At 39.8% G+C, this 22,711-nt stretch overlaps 1 long non-coding RNA gene and 1 pseudogene across 1 annotated transcript in view; both read left to right on the forward strand.

Annotated features, from left to right (window-relative positions):
• The window catches only part of LOC118662148, a 75,008-nt gene that overhangs the window by 22,049 nt on the left and 30,248 nt on the right, over positions 1-22,711 (forward strand). The gene's annotated exons all lie outside the window — the stretch shown is intronic.
• LOC118662145 lies at positions 17,951-19,719 on the forward strand (annotated as a pseudogene).

Consider the following 22,711-nt stretch of genomic DNA (forward strand, 5'->3'; position numbering starts at 1 on the left):
TCCTTCCTCTGCACCCTCACACCTTACGTAATCCCCCCCCCCCATCTTCCTGTATCCATTCTTTCTTTCAAACCATTCCTCACACAGTAGCCATGTGATTGTAACAAGCAAGACACCACATAAGTACACGAGTCCTGAAACACTCGGGTATGCAAAAATGGAACATTTTTTTTTCCTGGAGTAATTTACTGTCTGAATTTGAACCTCCAGCCTTCTTTTTGGCAGCCAATTTATTCTAAATGCTCTAAAGTGAATCCAGTGATTTGTCTGAAACTGAGATTACCTAAGTATTTCAGTTCTTAATTCAATTTGAGACCTTGCCTCCCCTCTTCTTGCCTCTTACTCTTGGTCTCCTGGGGCTGGCTGCCCAAGGGAAGTGGAGAAGAGGATGGAGGTCCATGTGTGATTGGCTCTATGCTGTGAGGGAGTGGGAACTCTCCAGCTAGTCCTATGTGGAGTGGTCCTAATTCTAGCATGAACTGCTAATGCCATTCTTGTCTATCCTTGCAGGATAGGCAGGGCCCCATGTGCCCTCTAGATTTTTGGACCCTGCTGGCTCTGACAGATAGTAACGGGCTGGCGGGTGCTCATGCAGGTCCGTTTCATGTAGCTTCATCTCTCAGCGGGGCAGCCATGTCTCCCACAACCCCAGTGGGCAATTCAGGAACATCTCTTCCTTTTCTCGAGTGTATCTTCTTCCAGATCAGTTCATTTCTTCTCCCCTCCCAGCACAGAAGGGAAAAACAATTCACAATTTGTGTGAATTGTTTAATTTCATTGATTTCGTCTCTGAGTTCACGTGCAGAACCTTTGTATTTGAATTTTGTAATGTAGAGTTTGGGGCGCTCTCAGCAACAGACCGTCTCCACAATAATTAATGTGCTTTCTACTCTACCGACAAAGCATCTGGGGGAGCGTGTGTGTGTGTGTGTGTGTGTGTGTGTGTGTGTGTGTGTGTGTGTGTTGGTGGAGTGGCATGGTGCAGGTTAGCAGCCCAGAACACAAGGAGAGAGATAAATGGAGAGAATACATTCCATTTATACTTCACATGTCATCCTGTCACATATTCTCTCCAAAGCATCAATCTGATTAGGTGATTCATTGTTTAAAACCTTCCTATAGCTTCCCCTTGCCTTTAGGATAAAGTTTAAACTCACAGGGTATGTTCCAGTTTACTTCTCCTACCTTGTTTCCTGCAATTCCCCCTCTTTTTACAGTTCCATGGGCTCACCACGTTCTCTCTTGCCTCTGGACTTTCTCACATTCCTAGATTTTCTCTAACTTTTCCCTATACCTGGCTAATTCCGGCACATTCCTCTGGTCTCAGGTTAAATGCCACCTCCCTAAGGAGATCCTCTTTGACCTCCCTCCTGACCTCACTCCTGACTTCGATGTGTCCTTTCTATACACTCCTCATGTTATAGCACTTATGTCCTCTTTTAATTTGCTTTCTTTATCTGCTCTCCCTCTAGACTGTAAATGCTTCTAAGACAAAGACTGTTTTGATCACTGTTCATCCTCCAGCACTTAGAATGTACCTGACACATGCTAAGTGTTCAATAAAAATATTTGTTAAATTAAAAATAAATGAATGAGCCCTGGTGGGTAGCTCAATTGGTTAGAGCGTTGATACTCCAAGGTTGCAGGTTCAGGGCATATACAAGAAGCAACCAGTGAGTGCATAAATAAGTGGAACAACAAATCAGTGTTTTTCTCTCTCTCTCTCCAAAAAAAATTAATTCGTTCATTAAAAAAAAAATTAGCCTGGCTGGTGTGGCTCAGTGGTTCATCTATGAACCAGGAGGTCATGGTTTGATTCCCTGTCAGGGCACATGCCTAGTTTGTGTGCTCAATCCCCAGTGGGGTGCCTGCATGAGATGGCTGATCAATGATTCTCTCTCATCATTGATGTTTCTATCTCTCTCTCTCCCTTCCTCTCTGAAATCAATAAAAATATATATTTTTAAAGAGAAAAAAAATTAATGAATGAAGAATAAATTGAACATGCAAGCCAGATATTAGCTGACCTCATGTGTACTGTTTTTTTTGCCTTTGAGTAGGACTTGGTACTTTATTTTGTCTTTCCAAAAGCAAATCAACTCCACAAAGCAGAGGTGAGCAATACAGATTTGACTCAGTTTACTTCTCCAAGGAGAGGGTTAAATGGCAGGGATTTTTATTCTCCCCTTAATATCTCTCTTTGGGTCTCCCTCTCTTGTGACTCTCCCTTCTTTCCTGCTCCCCCATCCCTAACTTCCCTTTCCTAAGGAAGTGTCCCTCTGAACGTCCTATCTAGGATGAATTGGAGAGAGATAAGGCTAATATCAGTGAATACCTTTTAGGAACAGTTGAATAAGACCAGGCAGAGTTGAAGGCCTGAATTAAGAAAATGACAAAATGAAAAGGAGAAGGTCTGTTTAGGAGATGTTTGGAAGGGAAGATCAACAGGATGTGGTCACTGATTGGATTTGGGTAGAAGGAAAAAGCAAAGAAAAATGTAGTGTGCATTACTGGTATTGGTGAATGTAAAAGAAAGAAGAAGAGCTGAAACCGGTTTGGCTCAGTGGATAGAGCGTCGGCCTGTGGACTGAAAGGACCCAGGTTCGATTCTGGCCAAGGGCATGTACCTGGGTTGCGGGCACATCCCAAGTGAGGGATGTGCAGGAGGCGGCTGATTGATGTTTCTCTCTCATCGATGTTTCTGACTCTCTGTCTCTCTCCCTTCCTCTCTGTAAAAAATCAATAAAATATATATAAAAAAGAAAGAAAGAAGAAGAAAGGAAAGATGGTTAGAAGATAATGAGTGAAAGAGTAGGGATTAAGAGTGCCATAGGAGCCCTAGCTGGTTTGGCTCAGTGGATAGAGCGTTGACCTGTGGACTAAAGGGTCCCAGGTTCAGTTTCGGTCAAGGGCACATGCCCAAGTTGTGGGCTCTATCCCTAGTGAGGGGCATGCAAGAGGCAGCCAATCAATCATTCTCTCTCATCATGGATGTTTCTATCTCTCTCTCCCTCTCCCTTCCTCTCTGAAATCAATATATATATATATATATATATATATATATATATATATATATATATATATATAGAGAGAGAGAGAGAGAGAGAGAGAGAGAGAGAGAGAATGAACCATGGGGTTAGAATTACCACCAAGGGAAGTAGGAGATGTTATTAAGCAAGGAAGGACAAGTATAAGGATTATTACCTCTTGAGAGTTTAACTGAGGTTAAAGGCCAAAATTGGTATTGTCTACATAATTATGTGATTTTCCTTAATAACTTGGGTTATGAGTGGTAAGAGCTGATAAAATGGGTGGTGGATTAATCCAAGACTTGGGATTTGCTGGGAAGATGGGGCAGAAGAACCAAAGGGCAAGGGAATTGGTGATGCTACAAAAACAGTTTCAAAGCGATGGATAATTACATCTAGGCTCAATAGTGATCGATGTGAGCCAGGTCGGTGCTGATAGGTTACAGGGGGCAGGGAGTAGAAGATGGGTCAAGAAATTGGATATTCTGATGTAGTGAAGAGTAAGTAAGAAAACTAGCATACTAGGAAACAGAAGATGTAGACCAGAGAAGGGACTATGCACGATGCAGTGTTTGCAGGGCGTCGGAATCCTCAGATGCCAGGACCCAGGAGAAAAACCCTGGAAAGGAGAGGATTCTCTTCTTCCTCTGAAATGAGAGGGAGGGATGGGAGGGAATGTCTTGTTTAAATATTTCCTAGTAGAGAAGAAGCAGAAAGCGGGGATTCATATTGTAGAATTCTGATTTCTTCTATTAAGCAAGGTGGCAAAGCATATGCAGGAAGTGGGATTGGGGCTTGAGAGAAGTAGGGACGATTTAGAAAAGAAGCAGCAGGGAAGGTGGTAGGATTGAAAAATCAGAGAATTGCCTGTTAGTAGTGAGGACTCAGCGGGAACCAGTCAGCTGACATTAGGTTGGATTAGAATTCTAATCTTCTCCAGCAATTTCTTCTGCTTTGGGGCAGAAACAGAAAGTTCTACGTGGTGAATTTCATTCAGGGCTGGGGATTAGGAAAACAGGAATGGATGAAGGACCAAGGAAATGAGGGCACCTATCAGGATTATTGCTGAAATGGTCAATACTAGTAATAGGCTAAGAGGATGGCATGTGAGGGCTGATGTGTCCTTGGCACTATGAGAACAGTGGTGAGCAGGATTACAATGAGGAGGACAAACACCAGAGTCTTCCAGACATTTTCTCCATAAAGTGGAAAGGTGAATGCCCCTATAAATCATTAACTAAACTGGAATTTAAATCTGGGCAGACTCTCCCAGGTTGTGCTGTTCTGCTTGGCTAAGCACTGATAAGCTTCTGTGAACCCTTCAGGGTGAGCGAGGTATGATCCACCTTCCCTGTCTGGACAGGTTTGGTCTACCCTCCCTTCTCCTGCTGAAGCAGGCCTGAGGTATGCATCAGGATTGCACATCTTAGACGATTTATCACGTTCCAGAATGTAGGGCCCCTGCTGATTCTACCTTTTGGCTTTTAGAGGGCTCTGCTCTGCCCCTTTCTGGCTGTGCCCCCTCACCGCAGAGTGAGGAGACTGTGGGGTCAATGGGATATGCCCGCTTAGAATCCACATCGATCCCTTGAAGACCATACTCTGGGTACCTTGGACCACCTCAGAATCCCTTGCCCAAATGCCTCAACCCACTTCCAAGGACCCCCTAAACTTCTTCCCAGTCCCATCCTCCTAAGGGCAGACTGTGCCATAGTATATGTACTCCTCAGCCAGAAGGTGGCCTAAGGGAGCCTCGGAAATGTGCACAGAGTATGAGTGTGTGGGCTGGGACATCCACACTCACGCATGAGGGGCCCTTCTTATGGGCCAGGGATAGAAATAGAAGGGGGCAGCTTCAGCCTGGGGTTCAGCTCCCCCCATGCCTTCACGTCCTGGTGCAGAACTCCAAGGAATCCAAGAATTACACATTCAGACTTGGCCTTCAGGTCATTAGGAAGCCAGGGTGATCAAATTAGGAGAATAGGACCTATATTTATAACTTTTTACATAGTTACACATGTAAAATACAAGCCTCTATTTGTACTCTTTCCCTTGGTCCCACAAAAGTTAGGGGCACTCCTGGCTCCTGTAATGTGTTACTTACCTGTTGTGAAGGAAGGTTTTAAAAAATTATTATTGTAAGTTTATATTGCATCCCAAGATAGTAAAAAATAAAAGTCCATTAAAAATCTGGTTTGGGCCTAGCCTGCATGGCTCAGTGGTTGAGTACCAACCTATGAACCAGGATCACGGTTCGGTTCCTGGTCAGGTCACATACCCAAGTTGAGTGCTCCATCCCCTGTGAGGAGCATGCAGGAGGCAGTCGATCAATGATTCTCTCTCTTCATTGATGTTTCTATCTCTCTCTCTCTCCCTCTCCCTTCCTCTCAAAAACAAAAATCCAGTTTGGATTTTTTAAAAGTTTTGGGACCTTAAACTGTTCCTCCCAATTTTTAATATCATTGGATAGAGTATATTTCCCTGTTTTACTAATGTCCATATTTAAGGTGAATTTTCTAAAAGAATCTGTGAACATTTTATCCTACTATGACATTCAAAGTACTCAGCTTACAAAAACAAACAAACAAAAAAGTACTTAGCTTGGCCTCGAGTATAAACCGCATCAGATAAACATTGGGACATATCTTCAGTACATCCTTTTTGAAGTTGAAGATGTTATCACATCTTTTTCATGCGTTCCAGATGCTTACTGATACATTAAATCTGATTAATGCTAGATTTGAGACCTGTCCTGCAAACTCATGCATTATATCTTCATTCCTTCATTATCAGATCTTAATTAAGGAGTAGAATTATGTAAAGCTGAAAATGTCTAGTCATTTAGCTACAGAAAAGGGAGAGGAGATAGCCTCTGGATTGCCTCACATGGCCTACTGTTATCATTCCATTTGCACCTTGACATGCCCTCTGTTACATCTTGCATCTCAGAATGAGAGGTGACCTCTTAAGAGGGTCTGTGCTAGGACCCTGCTAATACTAGTTCACAATCTGCCAATAAATCTCAGAGCCTAACTTGACGGAGGTCCAGTTCAGAGGTGGAAGGCTCGGTTTCTAAAAGAGTCGAAAGAGAACATTGATCTGGGTTAGAGAGGACCCAAGTTCTGGACTCAGAGCTATGATTAAGTTGTTGCTAAAGTGACACTAGGCAAGTTACTTCACTTTTCTGTACAGGTACTAACACTGATGTAAGATATGGGGGTGGAGAAGGAGAAAGAGAATTCATTTAGCTTACTGACTTCCAAACATACTAAACTGTGAAACACCTTTTTTGCAGCAATATACAAAAAGAACAATCCAAGGAACACTCTTTGGGAAATGCTAGACTAAATCATTGGTTCTCAACAGGCAGGGGGAGCAGGGATTTTGCCCCATTCTCACCCCAGGAGATATTTGGCACTATCTAGAAACCTTTTTGGGTATCACAACTGGAAGTGGCCAGGGATTCTGCTAAGGATCCTACTACAGTGCATAGGACAGCTCTCCAAAAAAATAATTATCCAACCCAAAATATCAATAATGCTAAGGAGTTGAGCAACCCTAGACTAGATAAAATATCTCTAAATCCTCTTTCAACTCTAAAATCTAAATGAGGTGGGGTTTGTTTTCTTAAAACACACAAAATGTTATTTCTCTTTTACTCAAAGTCAGCTGTAGGTCTAGGTAAATTTCCATGTACCTCCATATTTAAGCTACTTTGATCTTATAGCACCTTCCTATCAATATGTACTTCTATGAGTCTATGCCTTGGCAAAGGAAGAGAAAGCATAGAGAATTAAGGTTCATCTATGTTTCAACATATATCAGTACTTTTATTGCTGAATAATATTCCATTGTATGACTATAACACATTTTATTCATCTATTTATTACTTGATGAAATTTGGGTGGTTTCCACTTTGTAAATGTTATGAATGATGCTGCTATGAAAATTTGTATACAAGTTCTTGTGTGGACATGTGTTTTCATTTATCTTGGGTTATCTACTTAAAATGAGCATTGCTGGATCATCTTATGTTTAGCCTTTTGAGAAATTGCCAGACTGTTTTCTTAAATGGCTGCATCATTTTACATTCCAACTAGCAATAAATGGAAGTTCCAATTTCTCCACTTCCTCACCAACACTTTTTATTATCTGTGTTTTTTATTTTAACCATCCTAGTTGGTATGCTGGTATCTCATTGCGATTTTGATTGAAATTTTCCTGAAAGTTAATGATGTTGTGCATCTTTTCATGTCCTTTTTAGCCATTTGTATATCTTCTTTGGAAAAATGTCTATTCAAATCCTATACCCATTTTTAAATTGGGTTATTTGCCTTTTCATTATTGAGTTGTAAAAGTTCTTTGTGTGTCCTAGATACACATTTCATATATGATTTGCAAATATTTTCTCTCATTCTATAGGTTTTTTGCTGGTGTCCTTTGAAGCACAAAAGTTTTAATTTTGATGAAGTGAAATTTATTTCTGTTTTCTTTTGTTGCTTGTGCTTTTGGTGTCATATCAAAGCAACTTTTGACCAATCTAAGGTCACAAAAGTTTATGCCTATTTTTTCTTCTAACCTTTTTATTTTTAGCTCCTATATTTAGGTCTTTGTCCCATTTTGTGTTAATTTTTATATTTGGTGTGAGGTAGAGTTTCAACTTTATCCTTCTGTATGTGATAAACCATTTGTTGCAAACCATTTGTTGAAAAGACTGTTTTAAAATACCTCTTTTATGATATCTATAATTTCTTTTCTAATAGGTTAAAAAATAGGTCATATCTCAGGTTACTATGACTTCTAAATCAAAAACTCTGGAATAAAAGCTACTTTTACAATTGTGTTGTTCCCTTAGAGCCATTTAGAAAAATTTTACTTGCAGCTAAAAGCATTCTTTCCCATTGGAGGTATTTCACCACAGAGGTAACAGAAATGTAAATTTGGGGACACAAAGGGTCTCCTTAATCTCTCGGTATGTGTTCGAATTTCCTCTTTTTGTCCTATTTTTTTCCAGAATAATAATATTAACTCTCTATAAAGTTCATGGAGATCTCTAGTGTTTGTGCCCAGAATGTATTTCTTGGTTAAAAGATCTCTTTACCCACTTCCACATGTAGAAAGAACTAAGATATGGGATTCTGATCTCACAAATGAGGCACAAGGGTTGTTTCCTCAAATGAGACAAGGGCTTGGACTGAGAAGGTGCCTTGGGTTGAGATGGTTTTTATAAACTCGGTTAGCTTGAATTCTAGGCTTATTTTACTGCTCATTGTATTTTGTCCCCATTTATACTGATGACTAATAGAATTATCTGTGTTATATCAATTATGTCATTAATATTTCCCCTAGTTTTGAGTGCTATGCAGTTCTCCTTTAAACTTGTATGTGGATTAAACTTGGCAGTGATTTAAGGTAATTAATTCATAAGTCAGTTGTTAGCAAGATCCAGTAATTAAAGTCTACTTTAGAGTAAGTTATTAACTCTTCAATAAAAACAAAGCACTTCATCAACTTATCAGTTTTAGCTATTTGTTCTAGTTGACAGGTGAGATAGGGACATTATTGACTGTACATAATCACCTCTGTACTTTCACCACTGAACAACGGGGTCAAATGGAAGTTTGAGTTGTTCAAGTTCGTCATTTAAATCTAGAATAAACCAGTTCAGGTTGATGGGGGTAGAGGAGGGTGCCCTTGAATCTTGATACCTTTGCAATACTGTCTCCTTAAATTTTACAAAATCCATTTTCTCTCTGTTCAAAATTTTCAGACATCTAAACTAGATCAAGGGTCTCAGATTGACATCTGAGATATTAAATCACTTTACTGTTTATGTTTTTTTATAGTACTTTTAAAAAATAGCCTTTTAGAGTTCTCCTTATGAACAGGCTAGAGGGAGGAACTCTAAGTGTAACGCCTAGGACACAACAGGTGCAGGTCTTTTCTTTTCAGGCCTCAACTAGTCACAAGTTTCCATCTCATGATAGCAAAGTTCCTTTTATTCTGCTCTAGTTCTTCTCCTGACATCCGGTTATGTTTATTCAGTTCACGGGCACGCCATAATGGGCCCTTTTGCTTTAACCTTGTTGGCTTGTGATGAACTGTGACCAACGTTAAATCCAGGTCTGACTCTTTCATGTGGTCAGGGTGTCTATAGTAGTGGTTCCCAAATCCAGCTAATTATTAGAATTACCTGGAGTGATTTCTAAAGAGTTTCTCAGGCCTCACCCCAAATGCATTGAATCTGGACCTCAAGGGTGGAGCCAGTGGGTCTGTATGTTTCAAACTGTCCCAAGATGATAGGGATGTTCAGCCAAGTTTGGGACATGGTCCAGGACTCTCTCAGGTGCTTGGAGGTCCTGTAGGGTTAGCCTCAGGGCATTGCCTCTGAGAAAATGCTATCTACTTACCCAAGAGGCTAAAACACAGGGGGTGCCTATTTGCAATATACACTTAATGACTACTAACCTTGGCAAAAAGTCTTGTGTTCCTTCTCTGTCCTCTCTCACTCCCTTGGGCTGTTCTGTGGCATGCTTTGTCAGCACTGGCACTGGTAAAAATAAGATAGACTTGCCCTAGCTTGTTTGGTTCAGTGGATAGAGTATTGGCCCTTGGACTGAAGGGTCCCAGTTTGATTTCAGTCAGGTGCACATACCTTGGTTGCAGGCTGGGTCCTTGTGCAGGAGACAGCCAATCAATGTGTCTCTCACATCAATGTTTCTCTCTCTCTATCTCTCCCTCTCCACTCTCTCTAAAAATCAATGGAAAAGTATCCTCGGGTGAGGATTAACAAAAACAAAACAAAACAAAAATAAGATAGACTTTGGTCCTGAGAGACCCAACGTGGACTCTCAGTTCAGCCTCCTCTATGGATGCCATTTGCCTCATCTATAAAATGGAGGTAATACTGTCCTCCCAAGGGGAATCACTTCGTAAGTTATATAAATGTCTAACTACTATGCCGTATACCTGAAACTAATGTAATGTGGAATGTCAACTGTAATTAAAAAATTTAAAAATATAGATATATTATCCTCCCAAGGATGTTATGATCAGCAGAATGTATTTGTATAGCATCCAGAACACAATGCACCCTGCATTAGGCACTATTACTTGTTTGGTTGTACTTGTCCACCTCTATGAATATGGTGGGTTAATGAAGCTTGCTCACGAATTTTCCCTGATTGTAGTGCCCTAGATTGCTCTGGGCAGTATGTCTCAAAGTAAGGGACACAGACCACCTGCATCTGAATAGAAGGAAAAAAGAGGACAGAAATCAGCTCTTCTGCAACTCTTAACATTCTTCACTTTTTAATTTTTTGTTGTTGTATAACATACGTATAGAAGTGTGTTTATCATAAGTGAACAGCTCAGTGAATTTTCATAAACTGAACACACCCATGTAACCAGCACCTAGATTAAGAAACAGAACATTCCCAGCATCCCAGAAGCTCTCCTCTGTGTGAGAACTTTTAGAGCCTCGGTTATAGGAAGAGCCCAGCTGTGGGGCACTCCTTCATCCAGTCTCACCCTTCTGTGATGGGCCAAATCTCCATTACATGTGAGCCCTCTCCAATCTGAGAGACTGGGCCTATGGCCTCACATGCACTCTTAATAGTGATGCAACTTCCTTTGTGAGAAGGATCACAAAGGGTGTTTCTATATTCTTAGCCTACACCCTAAACTGTTGAAAGTAAATGAACTCAGGTCCTGGCCAGCAAGGAGTGGAGATCAGTCATTGCCTGAAAACATCAGCAAATCCAGCATTTTCTCATAGAGGGGTGAATGAGGTGGATTCTAGGGTAATTACCTTAGTGTAATTGAAAACTAAATCACTGATGACTGCATAGTTTAAATATCTATTTAAATACTTTCACTTTATTGCACTTATTTTTACCGGACATGCTACCACCAAATAGGCTATTAATTTTTCTAGCAGATTAAAATCTGAATGGGTACAGCTCAAATAGATGCCCTCTTTTTCCAGAGATCAATAGAGCTTTTCTTTTGTCTTTAATCCAACTATTCGAACAACCTAGTAGACCAGGACCTGTAATAATATAGGTCTTGCCCAAAGGAGAGCAGGTATTCTATGTAATGTAATTTAGACAAGATTTTACATAGTAGAATAAGAACCAGGGGTGTTTTTGCCTATATCTTCTCAAATTTTTACATGCATACAAATCACATGGAAGTCTGGTCAAAATGCAGGTTCTGATTTGGTGGGTTCTGAAGAGCCCTGAGATTCTGCATGTCTAACGAGCTCCCAGGTGCTGCTGATGCTGCTGGTCTGAGGACCACACCTTGAGTAGCAAGAGGATTCAGAATAAGCACTGAAGAGAAGCCTGTATAAATATCTGAGCTTCCATTTCCTGGTACATATAGACTCTTTCTAAGGTCCCTTCTAACTGTACAATTTCACAATTCAGTAATCCCTCTTCAACTATTAACTAATTTTTCTTTAAGCTGGTGATTCTCATTGTTTATATGCCGTTATATTAAATATTGTTCTTTATTAGAAAGCCAGGTAAAAACTCTTGCTTATGGCTGACAAGTTTTATTTTTCAGCCTTCTACAAGTCTACCTCAATCCATGGGAAGTTTTGGCTAATAATAGCGTGATACTGGGCTTGGACCATAATTTAAATTTGAGTCAGCACAGTTGGGCTTTGGTTAGATAAGCAAATGTAAACCTGGGAGTATGCCCAAAAGAAAGGAACAGTTAATCCCTACCAGAATAGGCAATCCTTTATGAATGTAGGGTGGGGTAAAAGTAGATTTACAATTGTGAGTATGCGAAACACAGTTTATTCTTGTATTATATTTATTAATTATTGTATTATTTTCTATATGAGCAACTACTTTTTCTTTTTTTAAAATATATTTTATTGATTTTTTACAGAGAGGAAGGGAGAGAGATAGTTAGAAACATCAATGAAAGAGAAACATCAATCAGCCGCCTCCTGCACATCTCGTACTGGGGATGTGCCTGCAACCCAGGTACATGCCCTTGACCGGAATCGAACCTGGGACCCTTCAGTCCGCAGGCTGATGCTTTATCACTGAGCCAAACCGGTTTCGGCAACAACTACTTTTTCTATATGAATAACCTACTTTTGCTGTACCCTGTACTTCACTCAAATAGCCACAACTCGGAAGAGCTGCAGAACATGTAAAGAAAAACTCAAGGAACTGGAAATATTTAGCTTGTGAAGAAAAGACAAAGGATGGCTTAAGAATCTTTTTTTTTTTAATTTTTATTTTTAATAGTTTATTGATTTTTGAGAGAGAACGAAACATTGATGTGAAAGCATAACATTGCGCTGGGGATTGAGCCTGCAATCTGGGCATGTGCCCTGACCAGGAATTGAACCAGCAACCTTTTGGTGCACAGGATGACACCCAACCAACCAAGCCATATCAGCCAGGGCAAGAACCATTTGTCAATGGCAGCAGAAATTAGCATATCCTGTGAAGCAAATGGCTTTACAGTGCATCAGAATAAATTTAGGTTAGCTCTAAGGTAGAACTTTCTTGTGATAATGATAACCCTAGGTGCTGGGATTGCCAGTGGTAATTTTTTTTAAGAGTCTTAAAACCAACCATAACCCTACTCCATCGCCTGTCAGCTGTGTTATTAGTTGATATATCGATGGAGGCTTAGTAATGACACCATTCTAGATATTGAATACAAAGAATTAAATGCTTACAGAGCCATGAGGGGGACTAAAAGGACAGAAGTTAGAGGACTGTCCTTAGACTCCCAGGTCAGACCACATAGCAGCCATCTAGAAGTCAAGAAGCTTTGGAAATGACTGCCAACATCACAGCTACTTCTCACTAATGAGGTTGGTGGCGATACAGAGGCACAGAGAGTCTTGCGAATGAAAATAATACCTAATACAGCACGCACATCACAAATAGCAGAGAAAACTGACAATTTTTCCTTTCAAATTTCACATTATCATATCTGGTTGGCAAAATCTATACAGAATCCTATTAGCATGGAAGTCTAAAAATTATAGTTGTGTGTGTGGTTTTTTTTAACTATGAGTTGATTTTTATTAAAGTATAACATATAGAAAAAATGCACAAATCATAATCAGACAGCTTGATGAATTTTCATAAAGTGAACACACCCATGTAACCAGCACTCAGATTGGGAGCCAGAAATGACTGTCACCCCAAAAGCTCCCCTCATGCTCTTTTATAGGCATTCTCCTCCCTGAAAATAACTGCAATCTTGCCTTCTAATACAATAGAGCAAATTTGCCTATTTTCAAACCTTATACCAAGTGGAATACAGTATATACTCTTTTGTGACTGGCTTTTCTCACTCAACATTATATGTATGAGAATTATCTATGTTGTATATAGTGATAGTGTATAGAATTCCATTGGATGGGTAACACAGTTTTTGCATTCTAATGCGGATGGACATTTGGGTTGTTTCTAGTTTGGGGTTATTACAAATAGCATTGCTAATGAACATTGGTAAACATATGTATGCATTTCCATTGGATATATAAGAGTGGAATTTCTGGGGTATAGGGGTTGCATATGTTTAGCTCAAGTAGATACTGCCACACAGTTTTCCAAAATAGTGGAGATGCCACATCCTTACCAAAACTTTGGGTTTTCCATCTCTAGTATTTGAGCCAAGAAATGCCTGTTCAAGCATTTCTCCCAATTTTCTATTGTCTTATCTGACTTTTTTCTTGTTGCTCTGTGTAGTTCTTTTGTAAACCAGGGGCCCAGTGCACAAATTCATGCACCTTGAAAGGAACTGTGGGCTGCGAGGCTGCGGTGGGCACAGGGGCGGGTCTCGGCCCATCCTCTGCGCCCCCTACGAGCCCCTTCTGCCGCGGCCCCCAGCCTCCTGTCTGCTGGCAGCCCCACTCCCGCCTCCACCACTCCCATGCTGACGCCACCGACCCTGCTTGCACCCACTGATGGCGTGGAGCAATTGGGGCCAGCGTGCCGTCAGTGGGTGCGAGTGGTGGCTGCTGTCCCGATCGCCCCTCAGGAACAGGGGAAGGCGGAGAAGCCTTCAGGGGCAATCAGGGCTTGCAGTCACCGCTCATACCTGCTGACAGTGCTGAGTGATCAGGGCCGGCGCCAGGCGCTGGCAGCAGATGCAAGTGCTGGGCAAGACTATAGTGTGCAGGAGCAAAGAATTTTCAGTAACCACCAGAGGCTCACCCCGATGACAGCGACCAGCACCCCACCTTGGTCTGGCACCCCCGCTCACCTGCTCCACCATACCACCGCAGCCAACAGCCGCCATGTTCTGCACGCACCCCCTGGTGGTCAGCGCACATCATAGTAATCAGTTGTTCAGTTGTTTGGTTGTTCCACTGTTCGGTCTATTTGCATATTAGCCTTTTATTATATAGGATGAGCCCTTTGTTGGGTATATCTATATATATAAAAGGCTAAATGACCGTCCGATCATCCGACTGGCCAGTAGGTATGATGCGCACAGACCACCAGGGGGCAGATGCTCAACACAGGAGCTGCCAAGATGCGGTGACTTGGCAGCAGTGGTTCTCGAGTGATGCACCCCAGAACCAGAGAGGAGGGAGCCCAATTTCTCCCAGGGCCACACGATTCCACCTTTCACAGTGGGTTATGTTGTTGCTGGGCACTGTTGGACCCAAATCTGGTTTACTGCCAAGCTGTGGTGACCGCAGACACCCTTCAAGCCATGGTGCTGACCCAGGTGCGGCAGGCCGGGGAAAGACAGAGAGAGGTTGGCTAAAGGGCGTGTCCGGCCCATCTCACCCAGTCCTTCTGGCCGGCCACCTTCTAATCAATTTCCTTTCAATGTGCACAAATCTGTGCACCAGGCCACTAGTGTATTGATAATACCTTTTGCCACTCTATGGCTATTTTTTTCACTCATTCAACAGTGCCTTTTGATGATGATGTTCAAAATTTTTACATAGTGCAGTTCATTTGAGGTTTTCCTTTCTGGTTTGTTTATTTTGTGTATGTTCAGTTTAAGAAATCTTTGCTGACTCCAAGGTCATAAAGTATTCTCCTATGTTTCTTGTAAAAGCTTTATTGTTTTACTGTTCACATTTGGCTTTATAATTTGTCTAGTATTGATTTTTGTGTATGGTGAAAAAGAGGAAATATAGCTTTGAGCCTTCCAACTTCTTAATACTGTGGAGTGAGGATAGGTATCCATAAAAGGTGGTAAGAATGAATGCTGAGTGCCAAGAGACCACATCTAACAGTTAACTTAGTTGAGTTTTTTTCATTATAAAACAGCGCCAAACTGAATTTTTCTGAACCCCTTTTCAAATGTGATGGTCTGGAATAGCCATTTTCCACATTCCACACTTCCCTAATGGCTACAGTCCACCTCAGTCAGTTGCTTTGCCTCTTTTTTCTTACCCTGCCTCTTGGAATGTCATCATTGTTACAAGATCACTGTGTTCTTTTCTAGAAATAACAGGGAGAATTGATCTGCTTCCAAATAAATGAAATTCTAACCAGGGTTATATTTGGATAAATGTGAATGGTAGAATACTCTTAAAGAAATTCAATTTTACAACCAAATCATTCATATATATAAATGAATTGAATAATTGAATATATATATATATATATATATATATATATATATATATATATATGTATTCAAATACAGGGCATTATTCTAAAAGGCTTGAGAAAAAGTGGATTCTTCTAAGTGAGTTAAACAAGCTCCCACACTCTACCTCTTCCCACTTATAGGCACACCCACCCCTACAATTTATTTTTCATGTGAAATAATTGATGTCTCAATCCTTTGTAAGGTCTTGTGTAAAGGAGACTTGGAAACAAGTTCCCTAGCTTCCCTACACTGGCCTTCCCCCCAATAGAGTCCTCTTCCAGAAATCACAGAATGGCCAGTGGAACAATATGTATCTAGAGCAAAATTCTTCTCATGCATCTTGTACCTGATTCTCTACTCTTTCCATTGACATTTGGATATATCCTTTGGTTCCCTAATAAATATTAGCTGAAGTGGGTTTTCTGTTCAACTCAGTTTCATGCCGCCATGTGTCTGGGCTGTTAGGAAAAGTAACACTGCTCATTTCAGGTCAAACTGAAATGGTCATTTCCAAGCCAATTTACACAGTTTCAAGATTGTACACAGTTCCAAGGCTTTCACAATGGGGTGGGTTTCTTAGCTGATCCTTAACAAATTCACAGTGCTATGCCAAGACTGATATGTACTGTATGGGGGTCCCATGGCTTCTTTATGTCTAAGAGCCTTCTGTTGTTTTTGGGTCCCATAGAGGTCTGACCATCTGCATAGATGTACCTGATAGCCATTGCCCCTAGGTTCTTCCAGTTCCTATTTGTCAAGTACTCTTCTAATCACTCTATATGCATTTTCTTCTTTAACCCTCATCATAATCTAGATTATAGTTCTGTTTTATCTAGATTTTATAGATGAGTACATTGAGGTTAGATAATATGCTCCATGCCCTTGTATCTTGTTAATGGTGATGCTTTTGCTGTGGATTGATTCTCTTTACTCTTTTGTGTGAATGCCCATAAATACAGTGATCTATTGTCCCACCCTCCCCCTCAGATATTAGACAAACCTCTCTATATCATTTCCACTTGCCTCCAAAATTTATCTTTGCAAAGACCCATCACACCACCCCCTGGCAATGGGCAAGGAGACACCAGATTGGTGGGTTCACTCATATCCATTGGGGCAAAGCAGGTGCACAGCCCTTAGTTCATCATAGCTGATGCCTGTGTTGTTGGCCAGCTGTTTCATGCTTGGGCACATAAAAAAAAAATAAAAAGACCCATCACACCAAGGCATGTCAGTCATCTTAGTTAATCTCTACTCGATTCATGAAGCAAATTGAAAGGCACCAGCTATATGTCCCACACAAGTTCTGACACTGAATGGGATAGGGAGCAAAAGAAGTACAAGAGTCCCTTTCATAGGAAACACAAGGAATTTAACTTAATTGGAGAGAAAAGTAAGTCCTTCAATCACTAACCCATTGATTTGACACTTCGGACTCAGATATATGAACAGCTATTGTTTTTGATGGCCCTTTATTCTGGATCATCTCCTAAAAGAAGAAAAGTTGCCTCTTCTGCTCATTTGAGAGCTACTGACCCCTTAAGGGTCTAACTCTACCCACAGTCCCCCTCAGAGTTCAGTGAGTCTCCAGCCTGAATTTCCCAATTCTTCAGTATGCTCATGGCTTCCACAGGAATTAGGATGGGAATGGAATCTTGGGGGAATTGAAAGTGCCATTTCAGAGTCAGCATAGTTTTAATAGGTTTTAGGGATGAACTTGGCACCTAACCACCACATATAAGATTTTTATAGACAAATATGAAGATGTGTCTCCCCCAAATACTCTTGGAACTCAATCTGGTGACATTCCTTGATTACCATGTAACCATGTTACAGTCCTTGCATTTCTTAAGAACTTTAACTTATAAACCTGGCCACTTTAGTATTTTCTCTATTTTTAACTCTCTCAGACTGAAATACAGGCTTCTTACTGACGCCAGTTCTCGACTTGAGCAAATTAATGCCTCTAGCCACTTCAGGGAAAACAGAGCTCTTTGGCATGGGATCATTTAAGACTTTACAGCATTGTTTTTCTAAGTTCTAATCACCCTTGTTAATCTGAAATCTCCTGAAAATGCATCCCTCATTTGTTGAATGTAAGATGATCTACTGTGGGACCTAGTGGTACTGGACCATTTCATCCTAGACTTCTGTGATGAGTTTAGTTGTAGAGAAGGGATCATCAGAAGCATTTTCTCCTCTCCATCATGTAGGTCCAGTACAGGAGCTTGGGCAAACAGTTCTTGATCCCAGTGGAAAGCAGAGTGTCCAAGTTTCCTAAAAAGCAACTTAAAACCCCTAACCCCAGAGAGTGTTCAGTTCATCTTATTGCTTTCTCCTCAGATTAAGAGTAATTTCAGTAGCATGAGACCCCTGAGCATAGCACCTGCAGGAAGGGGAGAATACTGAACTAAAACATAACCCTAAACTTGTCTTGAGGAATTTTTAAACCTCCATCCACCTCAGATTTGTTACCTGTGAAATGGGATCATGATATCTATTTAATAGGAATATTATAAGATCATATGAGATATGTGAAAGTGCTTTATACATTTTAAAGCAGATTTTGACATTTTATTTGTATATTTCCTTTGCTTTTTAATCTAGAAAGTGCCTTGAAGAGCCATATAATCACGGTACACATTTTAAAACCATTGCTAGGCTTTGGTGGTGGTGGCATGACAGTAGTAAAAGCAAGAGAAACAGAAAGAGGAGTATAGATGGTGGGTATGTGTGTGTACATGCCCATGTGCTAGGTTTTCTTCATGCCCCAAGAAGGTCTGTGAAAGCTGTCAACTGTTCAAATGGGAAGGAACACAAATCAGATGGGGAGTTGCCCCAAGTGTCAGAGAATCCACATTAATCTTGCAAAATAACTATCCATCCCAAGAGGAACCTTAAAAAACAATAGCCAGAGGCAAGATGGCGGCCACCAAGAGGAAGGGGCGTGGAGGCCTGGCGGTCCCGGCAAAGAGGAGAAAGAACGAAAAAGATGCCAGGCCTCTAGCTAGGCAGCAGGGAGGCAGAGGAAGAAGACAGAAATCGCATCCTAGGCCCCGTTTGCAAAGGCAAGTGGAAAAATAAGGAACGGATTATCATCTTCTCTTCCAAAGGAATAAATTTCAGAACAAGACATTCAATGCAAGACTTAAGAATGTTGATGCCTCATTCTAAAGCAGATACTAAAATGGATCGTAAAGATAAGTTGTTTGTGATTAATGAGGTTTGTGGAATGAAAAACTGCAATGTATTTTGAAGCTAAGAAGAAACAAGATCTCTGTATGTGGCTTTCAAATTCACCTCATGGACCATCTGCTAAATTCCTAGTTCAAAATATTCATACCCTCGCTGAACTAAAGATGACTGGAAACTGTTTGAAAGGTTCTCGGCCCCTTTTGTCTTTTGCCACTGCTTTTGATGAATTACCACATTATGCTTTGTTAAAAGAACTCTTAATTCAGATCTTTAGTACACCACGCTACCATCCCAAAAGCCAACCATTTGTGGACCACATGTTTACTTTCACTTGGATAATAGGATATGGTTTGGATAATAGGATATGGTTTCGGAACTTTCAGGTCACAGAAGATGCTGCTCTTGTAGAAATAGGACCTCGTTTCATCTTAAATCTCATAAAGATTTTCCAGGGAAGTTTTGGAGGACCAACTTTATATGAAAATCCTCACTACCAGTCACCAAACATGCATCGGCATGTCGTAAGATACATCACAGCTGCAAAATACAAGGAAAAACAGCAAGTGAAGGAGGTGCAAAAACTGAGAAAGAAAGAACCAAAGACTATTCTTCCACATGATCCCACTGCAGATGTTTTTGTTATACCAGCTGAGGAAAAACCTATAGAAATACAGTGGGTAAAAACAGAGCCAAACATTGATTTGAAAGCAAGAAAGAAAAGGGTTTACAAAAGACAAAGAAAAATGAAACAGAAGATGAACAGTGGAAATGCAAAATGAACTACTGGATAACTAATTTTTCAGTTATTTTATATTTATTTTGTATTCAACATGTAAATACTTTTATTATTCAGGACTACCTTACATTTAATTAGTGTGGCATTTTTTAAAAAATTAAAATCTTGTGGCTTCAGTAGTATCTGTTTTTCTAAATAAAATACTCCTAGAATTCAAAACAAACAAAAAAACAATAGCCATTTTTATTGCTAATGGTTTTCAAAGACTAGAGATTGTTTTACTTTGTTAAATTGGTTAAGATTTATTAAATTCGCTTATAACGTAAGAGCTCATCTTAAGGTAAATTCCAACCTAGAAGCAAGAATGACTTAGAATAGATACCTTTTTCCAATCCACTCCAGTGGAAACCTTAGCCTGATTCTACCTCTGGAAGAAAAAAAAAAAGGTATGGACTCAGTGAGGGAGGAGAAAGGAAAGCTGATAGTGACTCACAACAGTTTTTGGAATAAGGAGTATGCTTCCACTCCCACAAGCGTGATGCTGGGAACTTCCATCTGGAAGACGAGGCAGATCTTGACACAAAAGCAGGTTGAAGTGTTGACCCACCCTAGAAAAGAAGCTGAATTCATTGCTAGCTTCTAGACTGCACAGTTAAAATGCAAGACAGCAATACACTGTGCCCAGTACACTCAAAGGCCTTAAAAGTGCACATACCTTTTGGTGAGCAATTTTAATTTTAGGACTATGCTTAGGAAGTAATTAAGCATATATACAAAGCTTGAACTACTAGGTAGATCATCCAAGCTAGGTTCATCATACAGAAATAACAAGAGCAACCTAAATATCCAACTATAAGAGTTTAGTTAAATAAATACATCCATATACAGGGTGGGGCAAAAGTAGATTTCTAATTGTTCATATGGAAAATAATACAATAATTAATAAATACCAATACAGTTGTGTTTCGTGTATTCACAACTGTTAACCTACTTTTGCCCTACCCTGTATTATGTACCATTTATATTAAAGTAATGGTATAGACAAATATTTACTGATGTGATAAGATGTCTAAAAGTTATTAAGGACAAACACAGGTAACTAACCAATATGTACTCAATGATTCAATTTTTGTAAAGTAAATGTGTGAATGTTAAGTGTGGTTTTAAAAGCTCTTAAAGGGCTTCTGGTTCAAGGAGGTGGGCTAAGTAGATGTATTTAATCTCCTCTTGCTCTCCAGATCTCACTAAAATGATTTTAAAACATACACTCTCACAGAGAACACAATTTATAAAGGTGTAAAAAGAAACAACTCCTGGTTTTACTCCCCAACCCAACTCTGGGTCTTGCTTCCATTTCTCCAAGTGGAAGAATGAGGAGGAATGAGAGGAGGATGGGAAAAGGAGATTTTTTTCCCCCTTTTTATTTTATACATTCTGTACCATTTGAAAATTTTCATTAGTATGTATGTATTTTGGTAACTTTAAAAGTTATTGAAGGATAGCTATAAATATGTTAATATAGCATCACACCATTTTGTCCTTAGTTTCACTAGGGTACACCTAAACTTGGTAAGGGCAGAAGGCAAAAGAGAAAGAATAAGGGAAGAGAAGAGAGAAGGAGGCAAAGAGCAAGAGAGTACATTTTAAATGGAGTGCTGATTTCTGCCATACCTTCCTTTGAACTAGCTTGAACTTTACCCAAAGTAAATCTGAAAGAGGAGATGTGAATGCGACCCATTTCTGGTCCCACGAGTTTTTCATACATTAAGTGTCTGATCATGCGGTGTGTGATTCTAGTGTTAACAGATCCTTTTACTTTTGTTTGTTTGCATTTAAATAACATGGCTTTTTAATGCAACTACTTCATTAGGTGCTCAACTGCGGAAGCAAGGGAAGCAACAGTTTTATTCCAACATTGAGGGATTTGAGGTACTTTCAAGGGTAATTCTCATTCCTTCCTTCCTTAATTTAAACATTAATTCCCAAAACTATGGAAAGCTAGTGCAGAAATTAGTAATCAGTGGTCGTACTAAGGTGTGTTTTATTTTCTCCCCCTCTCTATTTAGTCCTGTTTTCTATTTGAATAATGAGGAAGTGTTCCTTTTGTAATATAGAAAACTATATTTTAAAATATAACCATATACATAGCTCTCTTTCCACCTTCACCTTGCCTGTGGGCACCCAATGGCTCATTCTCTTTTCCAAACGCAACAAGATTTCATGACTCATTTCCTCCTGCTGCCCCAATTAGAGCACTTTGTAATAATATCAGCCCATCCAGTGGCCAGCGTGGCTCAGTGGCTGAGTGTTGACTTATGAACCAGGAGGTCACAGTTCGATTCCTGGTCAGGGTGCATCCCCAGGTTGTAAACCCTGGTTCATTTTTTAAAAAATAATATCACATAGTTTTGTATCTTACAAAACTCACCCAATCCCAACCAGAGGGGAAGAGGTGACAAGTGAGGTAGAAGAGGTTATAAGGGGGATAAAAGGTAATGGAAGGAGACTTAACTTATAAACACACAATACAATATACAGATGATGTATTATAGAATTGTACATCTGAACCTATGTAATTTTATTAACCAAAGTCACCCTAATAAATTTAATTGAAAAGTCAAAGTAAATAAATAAATAAAGTTCTTCTGAGTCAAAAGGAAATCAAAACTAAAATACAATATCTCTAAAGTAGCAATAACAAAAATACTAAAACTATAGGAAAATAAAACTTTACTTGCAAACAAAAGTACACCTTAAACACTTTAACTACTAGAATAGGAAGAAATTAATATGAAGTAGTTATGCATTCAAAGCAAAAGTTAGAAAAGGAGAAACACACACAAAATAAATTAACCTGAAAGAATAAAAGAATTTTTAAAAAAAACACACAAAAAATCAGTAAGCAATTAAAATCATAAAATTTATACAGCAAAAAAATAAGTAAAGCTTTTTCAAAGTTATAAGGAAAAAACACACCTCATCAAATTCCAGTTTGTGTCAGATGGTACTAATAACTAGCCCAATTGTTTTTCTTTTTCCTTATATAAAATGCTTTTTAAAATTTTAAGAAACTCAAATTTATATTCATCAGTAAGAAAAAAATTTTCAGAATTTGATATATACTTGGAAAATGATATTTGCAGTAGAA

This window comes from Myotis myotis, unplaced genomic scaffold (genome assembly GCF_014108235.1).
Source record: "Myotis myotis isolate mMyoMyo1 unplaced genomic scaffold, mMyoMyo1.p scaffold_m19_p_8, whole genome shotgun sequence".
Classification (NCBI taxonomy): Eukaryota; Metazoa; Chordata; class Mammalia; order Chiroptera; family Vespertilionidae; genus Myotis; species Myotis myotis.